Here is a 13686-nt window from a genome sequence, read left to right as displayed (position 1 = left end):
CCCTCCCCCTTCCCCTCCCCCTCCTCCTTCTCTTCCTCTTCCTCCTGCTCCTGTGTCCCCTATCTTAGTTAGGGTCTCTATTGCTGTGATTAAATACTAAAAGAAACTTGGAGAGGAAAGGGCTTGTTTCAGCTCACAGCCACAGATAACAGTCACCCCTGACAGAAGTCAGGGCAGGAACTCAAGGCAGGACACCAGAGGCAGAAGTGGAAAGAGAAGCCGCAGGGGCTGCTTACAGGTTTCCCTCTTGGCTTTCTTAAACCACCCAGAACCACCTGCCCAGCGATGGCCCCGCCCACAGTAAGCTGGGCTCTCCCTCATCAGCCATCAATCAAAAACAATGCTCAACAGGCTTGCCCACTGGACAAGCCCATGGAGGCCTTTTCTCAGTTAAGATTCCCAGATGACCCTAGCTTTTGTCAAGTTGATATAAAAACTCATCAGGACATGCCCCTCTCATCTTCCACTTCTCTACACACACACACACACACACACACACATACACTTTTTAAAATAGTATCTGAACACTAAGAAAGTGTTGTTTAAGGAATACAAAGGCCCACGTGTGTGAGACACTGGTCAGGTGGTCTGGCTCCTGAGTGTTCTCTCACCTGTGAACAGGACAATAGGATGGCTCCTCCACTGACTTCCAGGAAAAGGGTCAGGCTCAGAGGTTACAGTGGACTGCGATGGCATTTTATAAACACCATGGTTCCTCAGAGCAGGAACACCTAATCACATTTAGGGTTGAGAAGTCACCAGTTCTCCCAAGCTTAGTCCCTCCCTGGGACCATAGCAGACCACTGGCTGAATTATTCACCCATCAGGCTGAAATCACAATCTCAGCACCTGCTGTGGGTAGGGTCAGTCCATGTTCAGCCCCGTGACATACATGTGTCTGTCTGTCTGTCTGTCTATGGTGTCATATAGACAACAAAGAATTCAGGCTGTCCTTGAATTCTTTGTAGCTGAGGCTGGCCTGAACTCCTCATCTTCCTGTCTCCACCTCTAGAGCCTGGGCTCAGTCTCCCGTTTGCCTGCTATCCTTCCGAGCCTCGGGGTCTGAGTTTGGAAGCTGGCCCATCACCCTCGGCGGAACCTACATTGTTTTTTGCCTGTTAGAGGCTTTCCTGTTGTTAGTCTCTGGAACTGGGGTCCAGGACCTGGGCTCCTTCTTTATACACCATCTCTTTGTGCACAAGGCCAAAGTGGGTTAGCATGTCTCCTGTTTTCTTTCCCACATATGCTGGTGGGGATCCAAGCAGGGCTTCAAGTCCCCTAAAGTCACCAGTATTTCCATTTCCTTTTAAAGGCAAGCTGGAGAGTGCTGAAGTCATCACCTGTGTCCCATTGGTCAGATGTGATCACATGACTACCCCTAGCTGCAAAGGAGGCTGGGACATGTAGTACTTAGCCTGGCAACAAGGTACCTCATTGGAACTGGGGGCGGGGAGCTCTATTCTATATTACCAAAGGTGAAATGGTAGAGAGAATACTGGGCATAAGGCCCACAGGTTCAGGTGACACCGCACAGCACAGGGACACACAGGCTGAGGTCACTGGCTTTACAGCTGAGTCCTTCACGTTTTCAGGGACACAGTCCTTAGGCTTGAGCCTGGGATGGCTTTGGCAGCTTCATAGGGGCATTATTCCATGTCTTGTACCCTCTAGGTGACAAAGAGACTGATTAGAGGCAGCAGTTACAGGCTAGTGCTCAGGACCCTCTGCCACGTGCAGAGAAATCCTTAGATTTCTAATCTCCTTCAAAGAGAAAATAGGACAGAGACTTTAAACGCCTCATAGCTCTGCATCTGACCTGAAGCCCAGAGAGGTGTCTTTGCTGACTCGCTCCTAAACACTCCAATCTGGGCTTAAGGCCCAACCCACAGGGAACAGGCAGGGAGCAGAAATGAAGGAAAGGCTCTCCCATGTCCCAACAGAGCTGGCTTGCTAGCCACAAAGTGCTTCTTTATACTGTAGACACTAGACCCATTATCAGGAGCAGCGTCTCCACACAGATGGACCCTCACTCTTCCCAGCACGGGAGCCTGGTTCCTGGTCACAGGTAGAATGATAATGGAATCCAATTTAGTCTCAGTCTCATCCGTCTTAGGCATCAGTGAACAGCCCAGGTCAGGAGCTCCTGGACAGAGAGAGCCACAGGACTTCTCCAGGAAGGTTGACAACCAGTTTTGATTTTTTTTTTCTTTTTCCTTCCTCAGACCTTGGCTTTCTGCCTTCTGTACAAACCTCCCTGCTGGTGACACCCTTCTAGCCAGCAGGGTGCACATTAGTCTGCCAGTGCCCTGAAGCCACCAGGTTCCCATGGCCTTCTGCACCCCAGTATTTTGCTGCCAGTCATGTCTGAGTGGCATGCTGACAGACAGGAATGCCAAGCCTTTCCTTCATTGCTGCAGACACAATGCCCAGGCCTGGGGCATAGCACCCTGAGGATTCCTGGTCGATGCTGGGTGATGAATGAATGAATGAGTGAGTGAATGAGTGATTGGCAGGTGAATGAATGAACTCTGCCATCAGTCTAGGAGTGTGTGCTTAAGTAAGGCTCCCACCTCTGTGGGTCACTGGCTGGGCCACCAGAGTGACACTGTGTTCTCGGGCTTCTGCTTCCTCCCCTGAGAGACTGGCATTAACAGCACCTCACAGGAGACAATAAGATTTCAGAGCATGGAGCAGACCCTGATATCCTGTATTACTGGCCACCCTGAAGCGACACTGGGGCTGCTTCTTCAACCCAATGTCAAAATCCTCCGGCCTGGCTGACTTAAGGGTGGGAAGAGATGACAGTTTTTCCTGGGCCAGAGAGATGGCTCAGCAGGTAAAGGTGCTGCTGCCAAGCCTGACAACCTGAGTTCTATCCTGAGGACCCACATGGTGGGAGGCTGGAACCAAGTCCTGCAAGCTGTCCTCTGACATTCACTTGTTGTGTATACATACACACATACATACATACATACTTACATACATACATACATACTACATGAGATGAAATTTAAAACTTTCCATCCATTCATTGATTAACTCACACATTCATTCATGCACAGGATGAGCCACCAAAAATTTTCTGCACATTCTTGGTGCCAGCTGTGTGCTGATGGAGGCAGGCAGGACTAAGTCCTGGGCTAAGCAGATACCACCATGGCCATCCTCTGTGTGGAGGGAAATGGCAGAGACCCTCTGCAGTCAGAGACCTGTGGCTCACCTGGCCTCCTGTCCACCAGGCCATTTCTTATCTCTTATCCTTTCTGGGAAGGGGCCCTGCCAGACCCTGCTGTGACCTGGCAGCCAGGTCCTACCCCTGCTGCATTTCCTCCCATCCTGTGCCAGCAGCTCCTGGGATTCTGTGGACCACTGGTGACCACGGCTGTGGGGTGACTCTAACCCCTACAAGGTCTGGGCTAAACCCAACTTCCCCTGTGATGTGAGAGGTAGGTGAATGCTGGGAAAGGCTGCGGTAGAGCTCGGTGGAAAGAAGTGCTTCATGGAAGAGCATGAAGAAGGGGCAGGCCTGCATAGCAGACCCTTGGGCACTTGGGCAGCAGAGGATCTCTCTCTCTCTCTCTCTCTCTCTCTCTCTCTCTTTGTGTGTGTGTGTGTGTGTGTGTGTGTGTGTGTAGCCACACAGTGTATCATGGCTTGTGTGTTCAGGTCAGAGGACAGCTTTCAGATGTTGGTTCTGTCTCAGCAGTAATTGCCTTAACTGACTGAGCCATCTTGCTGGCCCAGAGCTAATCTGTTCTAAGGGCACAGTATCTACAACTCTGCCCTGTCTGAAAGACCCTGGTTCTCAGCTAGTGGGACTGGGATTCTAACACTTAACCCTGGGGACACGTTGAAGCAACACCCCTAGAACCTCTTGACCATACTCCCATACTGCCACCTTTACCATGGAAACCAACACAGGTGTGCTCCTTGCTGGTACCACAGCATCAGCAGCTTCTGTCAGTCATTTTCAAACTGCCTGACATCCTTATGAATCCCAAGACCATCTCTAGGTCTGCTTCACACACAGACTCCCAGGGGAGACATCTGATTAGCTTGATGCTTGTCTTGCTCCCCTGGTGTGGTAGTGGCAGTCATGTCCTTTGCTTATCCAGTGTGCACTGCAGCTTTGTAACGCCTCACTTTGTGGCAGAGAGTTTAGGCCTGGGCATCAGCTTCTGAGAAACACAGAGATCTGGAAACCTCACAAAGATTCTGGTGCCTTTTGGAACCTGCTGGCTCACAGTGCTTCTGTACAAACACATGCACACAAACGTGTACACATACACATATGCACACAAACATGTACACATACACACATGCACACAAACATGCACACAAACATGCACACATACACACATGCACACAAACATGCTCACACATGTGCACACAGACATGTACAGACACATGTGCACACAGACATGTACACATACACACATGCACACATACACATGTGCACACAAACATGTACACATACACAGTGCACACAAACATGCACATATACACACGTGCACACAAACATGCACACACATGTGCACACAGACATGTACACAGACACATGTGCACACAGACATGTACACAGACACACGTGCACACAAACATGCACACATGCACACATGCACACAAACATGCAAACATACACACATGCACACAAACATGCACACGTACACACATGCACACAAACATGTACACATACACACATGCACACATACACATGTGCACACAAACATGTACACATACACACGTGCACATAAACATGCACACATACACACATGCACACAAACATGTATACATACACACATGCACAGAAACATGTACACATAAACACATGCACACAAACATGTACACATACACACATGCACACAAACATGTACACATACACACACGCACACAAACATGCACACACACGCACACAAACATGTACACATACACACACAAACATGTACACATACACACATGCACACAAACATGTACACATGCACACAAACATGTACACATACACAGTGCAGACAAACATGTACGCATACACACATGCACACAAACATGCACACATACACATGTGCACACAAACATGTACACAGACACACATGCACACATACACACATGCACAAACATGTACACATACACAGTGCAGACAAACATGTACACAGACACACATGCACACAAACACGCACACATAGACAGTGCACACAAACATGTACACATACACACATGCACAGAAACATGCACACATAGACAGTGCACACAAGCATGTACACATACACACATGCACACAAACATGCACACATACACAGTGCACACAAACATGCACATATACACAGTGCACACAAACATATACACATACACACGTGCACACAAACATGCACACATACACATGTGCACACAAACGTGTACACATACACACATGCACACAAACATGCACACATACACAGTGCAAACATGTACACATACACACATGCACACAAACATGTACACATACACACATGCACACAAACATGTACACATACACATGTGCACACAAACATGTACACATAAACACACGCACACAAACATGTACACGTACACACATGCACACAAACATGTACACACACATGCACACATACACATGTACACATACACACATGCACACAAACATGTACACACACATGCACACATACACATGCACACATACACACATGCACACATACACATGTGCACACAAACATGTACACAGACACACATGCACATATACACACAAACATGCACACATGCACACATGTACACAAACATGTACACATACACACATACACACATGTACACATATACATGTCCACACAAACTTGTACACATATACATGTACTCACAAACATGCACACATACACATGTGCACACAGACATGCACACATACACATGTATGCACACACAAACATGTACACATGCACACATGCATACAAACATATACACATACATGCACACAGACATGCAAGCATACACATGTGCACACAAACATGGTACATGCATGCCCCAGCACTGCCCACACATAGTCCATGTTAAATGTATGTGCATACACATACATACACACACAGCGTGCAGTGGCTGGAGGGCTGCACTGCTTTCATATACATGCTACAGTGTACATGCTTCAGACATGTGCACACACTTGCCCTGGGGTGGGAGGCCATAGATAGCTATGATGGAGTCAGAGAGCACCAGCCCTGGGGACAAGGCAGTACGTGAGGATTTGCAACAGCACTTGGAAGAGAAGGATGCAGAGACTTTATCCCTGACGCCCCGCCACCCCCCCCCAATCCAGTGTGAAGCCCACCTTCCTTACTGCCCTCTTCCCCTTCCCACACACGTGCCAGTCAATCCCTGGTCTGAATCTTTTCTGTCAGTTAGTTCACCCTGCCGGTTGCCAAGCCGTTCCAGCCCCCATCTGTAGAGGCCCCCCTGATAATATGGCTGCTTCCACCTTTGCCCCGGCAGTCACTTTCACTCATGCCAGCCAGAGAGATTTTTCTGGAAAGTGCTTCTAAACGTGCCACTCCTCTGCCTAAAGCCTTCCGTGGACTCTCAGAAGGACACTGAAAATGTCTACAAGCCTAGTGTGTCCAGCCCTCACCGACTTTCGCCTCCCAGGACTCTCCCCTTCTGAAACACCCCCCTTTCAAGGTCTGGTTTTTCTCTGCTGTCGGCCCAACCTGGACTCTTGCATATGCCTCCTGTCTCTGTCTCCAGGGCACCAGGGCACCTTCAGCTTGGAGCCTCAGGTTAGACCTCTCCAGCATCTCTTGACACCTGCCCTGACAGGCTGGCTCAGCAGTCTCCTCCCAGGCCCTGGGCTGCCCTGGCTCTCCTCCTACAGCAGTGCCCTGCTTTGGAAGGGCACTTGGAAGGGCATTAAGGGCAGAATGGCCAGAGCTCTCTAGCTAGACAGCCACTGGTGGGTCTCTCTATGTAGCTCTTGCTTCTAATTGCTACAAACCTGAATGTTGTGTGAGCCCAGAGGCAAAGCATAGTGAGGGGTTCTCAGGCTGGCCCAGCCCCAGGGGAGGCTCTGTATTTGTCTCATTCCTTGTCTGTGACCGGAGGTGGGGACTGACACAGCCCCTCCCTTGAGGTAATGTCTGTGCATCCTCCTTGAAGGCTCTGTGCAGAGCAAGTGAGGTCTGATGGATACCTCCCTCACCGTCAGTCATGCTCCCAGTGAGCAGAGGATGGGAACCCCTCTGGCCTGGCAGAGGACAGCAGCATCAGCAGAAGAGCCAGTCCCAGCTCAGGAAAGAAAGAAATGGCCCTTTGCTTGCTTTGAACTGGGTTGGTGGCTTAGGCTGGAAGGCCAGACCACCATCCACTGAAGACTCCCTGGACTCAACCTGCCAGCCTCAGTGCTCTGTTTCTCCCTCTTGGGGTGGCCCTGCTAGATAGCTCTGGCCACCTGGACGGTGCCAGGTTCACAGGCTTGGAGTGAGGCCAGGGAGACTGCTTCCCTGAACCCCAGGCAGCTGGGCAAATGCACCCAGAGTCTCAAAATCCAAAGGCAGATGTGGGGTTCTAACTGAGGATTGGGGCCATCCTAGGTTTCCTTCAGTGAGTTCTGATACGCCCCAACAGGCTGCTCTTCCAAGGAACCAGGGTTCGATTCCTAACACCCACGGGATAGCTCACAACTGTCTGTAACTCCAGTTGCAGGGGATCACACACACACACACACGAACACACAGTGGGCAGGGCACCAATGTACATAAAGTAAAAAAGTAAATAGTTAAAAAATAATAAAGCAAAAACAAAACCCAGTATAGTACTGGCATAAAAACAGACAGGTTGATCAGTGGAATCGAACTGAAGAACCAGAATTAAATGCACACATTTACCAGGTAAGACTCGGAGGCCCAGGACCAGCAAGCAGCATCGCTGAGAGCAGGGTAGCACAGACTCAGGCAAACCACACTCAAGGGTGCTAGAGTCATACAGGGGTCACAGGATATCCTGCAATGTTCCCCTTACTGATCCCACCCTGGCCTCTGGACCTTTGCACGTGCTAGGGCCTCTCTTCCCTGTGTGACTGTACAAGTAGGGACCTGTGCGGCTGGAACCTCATTTTTCCTTTGTTCACCCAGGAAGCAATCAGCCTGGCCCAGTGGGATTCCCGAGCCCCTCTGTAGTCCTTCTCAGGCCCCCAGGACCCCCAGAACTGCATTCTGCTTTCATAGATCAGGTAGCACTTTCTAGAGTGTTGGAGAAATCTGAGCAAGCAGGCTATGCTCTCTCATGCTCCACAGCTTCTGGAGTGGTGGGCACACCTTGGGGTACTTCCGGGATTTGTATCAATAGTGGCGCCCTGAGCATCCATGACCCTTTTTTGTACAGACATTGGTTTTCCTACCTCTGACACACTTACCTAGGAGTGGAATGATTGGGGAAAGTAACTGTGTATTCTAATTTTTAGGTGTGATGCTGGGATTTGAACCCAGGGCTCCCTCTAATTCTAGGCAAATGCTCTACCTCTGACAATACACCTCCCAGCCATAGTTTAGCATTTGAAAAAGATGTCAACCGGTTCCTAAAGTGGCCTGGTCACTTCCCCAGGCTCTGTGTGTGGGTGTGTGTGTGTTTGTGTGTGTGTGTGTGGTGGGGGTGGAGGGGACAGGCTGGGGATTGGATCCCAAGCCTACCCCACCCAAGGACCCTCTTCCCTTCCTGTCAAGGCTGGACCCCTGCTAACCCAGTCTCTTCTAACCTTGCTCATCTGGCTGCTAGCTGGAGAGGAGCCAAGGACAGCAGGGGTCTGGCTTTCTCCAGCAATCCAGCCGAGTCTTCTAGGCTCTCAGGGCTTAGAGAGAGGTTCAGGCTCGCTCACGGTGGGTCTGTAAGCCAGCCCCTGTGCACCTGTCTCCTGCTGGGTCTCCCTGGTAATAACAAAGGCTGAGGGGGATGGACAGGGTGTTGGGGTCTCCTTGGACACCTGGCTAAAGCTGGTGTGGAGTGGGTGGGCGCACGCAGAGGGAGGCAGCTGCTCTCACGCGGCTGGGAGAGAAGAAAGGAGGCGCTGGCAGTACCCAGGCGGAGGGCGGATACCTACACCGAGCCGGGGGAACCGAGACCAGGAGCAGAAACTCTCTCCTAGCAGCCCCGGGAGGGGCGCGGGCTCCTCATTAAAACCGCAACCCGGAGCCGGGCCGCAGCGCGCAGAACCGGGCTGCAGGCGGCCTCCCGCGCACCGGGGCCCGCGCCGGCTCCAGCCGCCCGCGGCCGACCTCGCGCGTCCTCAAAGCCAGCCTGTCCCACTTCCCCCGCCGGTTGCTACAGCAACTGAGCTCTGAGTAATCAGCTGCACCGTGACCTTTCTTCCCCGGGAGAGAGAGAGAGGGAGGGAGGGAGGGAGAGAAAGAGAGAGAAAGAGGGAGGGAGGGGAGGAGGGAGTTGGAGGGAGGATGGAGAGAGGGAGAGGAGGGATGAGAGAAAATGGAGGGGGGAGGGATGAGAGAGGATGGAGGGAGGATGGAGAGAAGGAGAGGGAGGAGGGAGGAGAGGATGGAGGGAGGAGAGGATGGAGGGAGGAAGAAGAATGTTGGAGAGAAGTGGAGAGGAGGGAGGGAGGGAGGGAGGCAAGCAAGGAGGGAGGGAGGAGTCGGAGAGGCTGAGCGGCTGGTCAGAGCTGTAAAGACACCGCAGCTGGGGTCTGGGGCCGTGTGGGGAGGGGCTGGCAGCCAGAAGGCAGGAGAGAGGAGGGGAGGGAGCTGGCAGCACCGTGTTGGAGGAGGGGGAGCCGGGAACCGACCAGGACAGATTCCTGCCCCTCCTCATCCTCCCCCAGGGGAGGTGAGGGAGCTGAGAAAGACTGGCAGGACCCCTTTCCTACAGACCTGACCTCCCTCCCATTCCCCAGATAAGACAACCGAGGCGAAGGCACCCCGCCCCTCACTGCAGGGAGCTGACCGAAGGGTTGGGGGTGGAGTCCTAAGAGCTCTCAGCACCCCACTCCCACCTGCCCTCTGGCCTCAGTTTCTCTGGTGGTGGAGTGTGGCTCCCCAGGGCACTGAGCTGGCTGCCTAGCCTCACCCAGGTAGAGAGAACCCGCCAGCCTTTCACACCAGATATTGACTTGAATTCTCTGAAGGCAGCTGGAGGGAAGATGTGAAGGCTGGGGCTGAAGCGTTGGAGAAGGGGTGGACAGCCATAGCGGCCACGGAGGTCTGGAGAGCCAGGGACAGGACACAGCCACGACTCTCTCAGACATGGCAGGAAATCTTCTCTGGTCCCCAGAACTCATCTCCACTCCTCCTCGGCATGCTGCCCTGGGGTTGGTGCCAGCACCAGGCCTGTCACCCACAGGCCCTGGGGACCTGCCAGCCGCCTGTTTACCAGACACGCCAGCCCCCAGTCACAGCCGGGCCTCGGAGAAGGGAGTGGGGGAGGGATGACAGATGGCGGAGGTGCCTTTCTAACCAGAGTCGGAGACAGTTGAGGAGCAAGAGAAAGCCCTCAACCCCAGAATCCCCCAGTCCCCACTATGTACAGGAAGCACAGGAACACCCTGGCCAACCTCAGATCAAAATGGCTCCAGACCTAATAGCCTGTCATTTGTACTGACAGCTCAATCACCCTTGTGGCAGCTTCCTGAGGGAAGAGGTCTCCAGCAAGCAGCAGGAGACCCACTATCTGAGTAGAACTTCTGGGGTGCTCAAAATAGGTCAGGATCAAAGACTAGGAGAAGGCAGGCACCCCCAGAGCCTGCCAGATGGGGTGGAGTTTTTCTTGTTTCCTTTATGGCTAGGGGTAGACCCAGGGCCTTGCATCCTGAGCTACAGCACCACCAGAAACAACTGTTTCACCTCTTGCTCTGCTTCATAAGGGCCTCCAGTCCCTCTCCTGCCTTCAAGCAACTGCAACATCTTCCAAAGTTCTGGCCTCAACTTCTGAGGTCTAACCGGATGGCACCAGGGTCTGCACTGCAGTCCCCAGAAGGCCAGGATGGGCCTGGAACCCACTTTGGTTTTCTTGGGGGTCCAGTGCTCATGGTCTTGTGTACTCCCCTTGTATGTGTGCAGCAGTCAGAACAACCTCAGGGGTTGGTCCTTGCCTTCCGGCTGGGACTGATGAAACACTAAGGACAAAAACCAAGTTGAGGGGGAAAGGGTTCCACGTCCGTGACTTCTGCTTCCATGTCCTTAGTCTGTCGTGGAAGGAAGTCAGGACAGAAACTTAAACAGGGCAGGCACCCGGGGCAGGAGCTGAAGCAGAAGCCTTGAAGGAGTGCTGCTTACTGGCTTGCTGGGCGTGGCTTGCTCTCTTAGGAAACCCAGGACCACCAGCCCAGGGATGGCTCCACCTACACATGTGCCCAGCCCGCCCACATCAATCACCAAATAAGGAAATTCTCTTCCAGCTTGCTGCTCGCAGTCTTACAGAGGCATTTTCTCATTGGGGTTCTCTCCCCTCAGATGAGCTATCCTGGGTCAAGATGACATAAAACTAGCCAGGAAGGTGGTGGCGCACGCCTTTAATCCCAGCACTCAGGAGGCAGAGGCAGGAGGATTTCTGAATTCCAGGCCAGCCTGGTCTACAGAGTGAATTCCAGGACAGCCAGGGCTATACAGAGAAACCCTGTCTCGAAAAACCAAACCAAACCAAACCAAACCAAACCAAACCAAACCAAACCAAAACAAAACAAAACAAAACAAAACACACTAGCCAGCTCACCTTCCACCTATTTTGAGACGGGGTCTTGGTCCCTGCAGTGAATGCCCAGGCTGGTTGGTCCTTGAACCTCCTGGGCTCCTCGCCATTTCCCATCTCTCTAAAGAGTACTGAGGTTACAGATGTGCTACTACTGGGTTCTGGGGGTTCAAAATCCTCATGCCTTGCCCTTGCATGGCAAGCACTTGCCCCTAAATCGTCTCCCCCCCTCCCCTCCCCTTTTGAAAAGGGGATTCCCAGGCTATCCTCTCGATTGAGTCTAGCTCAAGGATGCCTTTGAACTTCTCTCTCCTGCTTCTACTTCCCAGAGTGCTAGGACTGAGGGCTGTGCCACCCAGCCAGTTTATCCAAGCCTGGAGACCCAACTCAGGGCTTCATGCATGCTAGGCAAGCCCTCAGCCCAGTGGGGATGAGCCCTTCTCCAGTCCCTTAATCCACTTTTGACTTTAGAGACAGCTTCCTAGCTCCAGCCTGAATGAACCAGGCTATTCCCACACGTGGGTGTTCTCTGCTGGATTGTGCTGTGAGCTCAATTCCCAGGAAATGTTTCCAGGAACTGTACAGAAAGGCCTTGTGGACACAGGAAAGAGGAAGCTAATCACAGGACAGGATGCAGCAGGGTGGGGCTTGGAGGGCGTGGTGTTGCCAGGTCATGGTGATGAGGACACGCAGGGGCTGTGCGCGAACTGGCACGCACACGTGCATGCACACGAGTGTGGAGGGAGGGGACACCTTCTTTTGTCCTCCACCTTAGTTTTGAGACCAGATCTTTCACTGAACCCAGTGCTCACCAGATGGCCAGACTGACTGACAGAGCCCAGGGATGGACCTACCTCCCTCCCTGCCACAGTTGGGGACTGTGTGTGGCCACACACAGCTTTTAAAAATGTGACTCTAGGGTTCCAAACTCAAGTCAGTCTACTTATTAATAACAGGGCTCTTACCAACTGAGCCATCTCCTCGGCCTCAGTCAGGGGTCCCTGAGGGTCAGAACTCTGTGTGTGTGTGTGTGTGTGTGTGTGGTTACAGTTTGTGTATGTGTGGAATGTATATGGTATATGTACGTGTAAGGGGTGTATGTGTGTGTAGTGTGTATAGTGTATGTGTGGTGTGTATCTAGTTTGTGTGTGGGGGTATGTGTGGGAAGGATGTGGTTGTAGGGTGTGTGTATGTGTAGTGTAGGTGTGTGTAGTGTATGTGTGGTGTGTAGTTTGTGTGTGTGGGATATGCATGGGATGTATGTGGTATGTAATATGTGTGTGGTGTGTGTGCATATGTGTAGTGTGTATGTAGTGTGTATATATGTGTGGTGTGTGTATAGTTTGTGTGTGTGGGTATGTGTGGGATATATGTGGTGTATAGTGTGTGTAGTATGTGTGTATAGTGTGTGTGTGTAGTATGTGTGTATAGTGTTTGTAGTATGTGTGTGTGTAGTATGTGTGTGTATGTATAATGTGTGTGTCCACATGCTATTGCCCTTTTTAGACACACCAGGAAGCTGAGGCCCAGATGACTCTTCCAGGTCCCCTCATGACAAACAAAGCTACCGTTTTCTGAGTGTGGTCTTCCATGGCGATCAGGGTCACCTCCATTTACAGATTCCTCCTTCCATCCTTCTTCCCACCGTCTCTGCTCTCATTTACCCAGTTCCCGCCTAGGCATTCACCTCAGCATCCAGCCGTCCAACCAGCCATTTACCCACCTCCTCAAGACCTCAATTCACTATCCCCAGACACACCCACCCACCCACCATCTACCTTCCTATCTGCCCACCCATCCATCTCTTCACTACCTGCACCCCCACCACTCATCCACACCCACCCACCTCACAGTCTGCCCATCTGTGCCCCTATCCATCCATCCGTCCATCATCCATCTGTCATCCATCCAGTCCCCATCCATCTACCCAGGTATCCACCCACTCGCCACTCACCTAGCCATCCTCTCCCACCTTTTACCTGTCCACTTATGTTTCCACCCACCCTTCATCCACACATTCTGATTTCA

This window comes from Mus caroli, chromosome 2, assembly GCF_900094665.2.
Source record: "Mus caroli chromosome 2, CAROLI_EIJ_v1.1, whole genome shotgun sequence".
In the NCBI taxonomy this organism is placed as follows: domain Eukaryota; kingdom Metazoa; phylum Chordata; class Mammalia; order Rodentia; family Muridae; genus Mus; species Mus caroli.
This window is presented reverse-complemented; position numbering follows the sequence as displayed.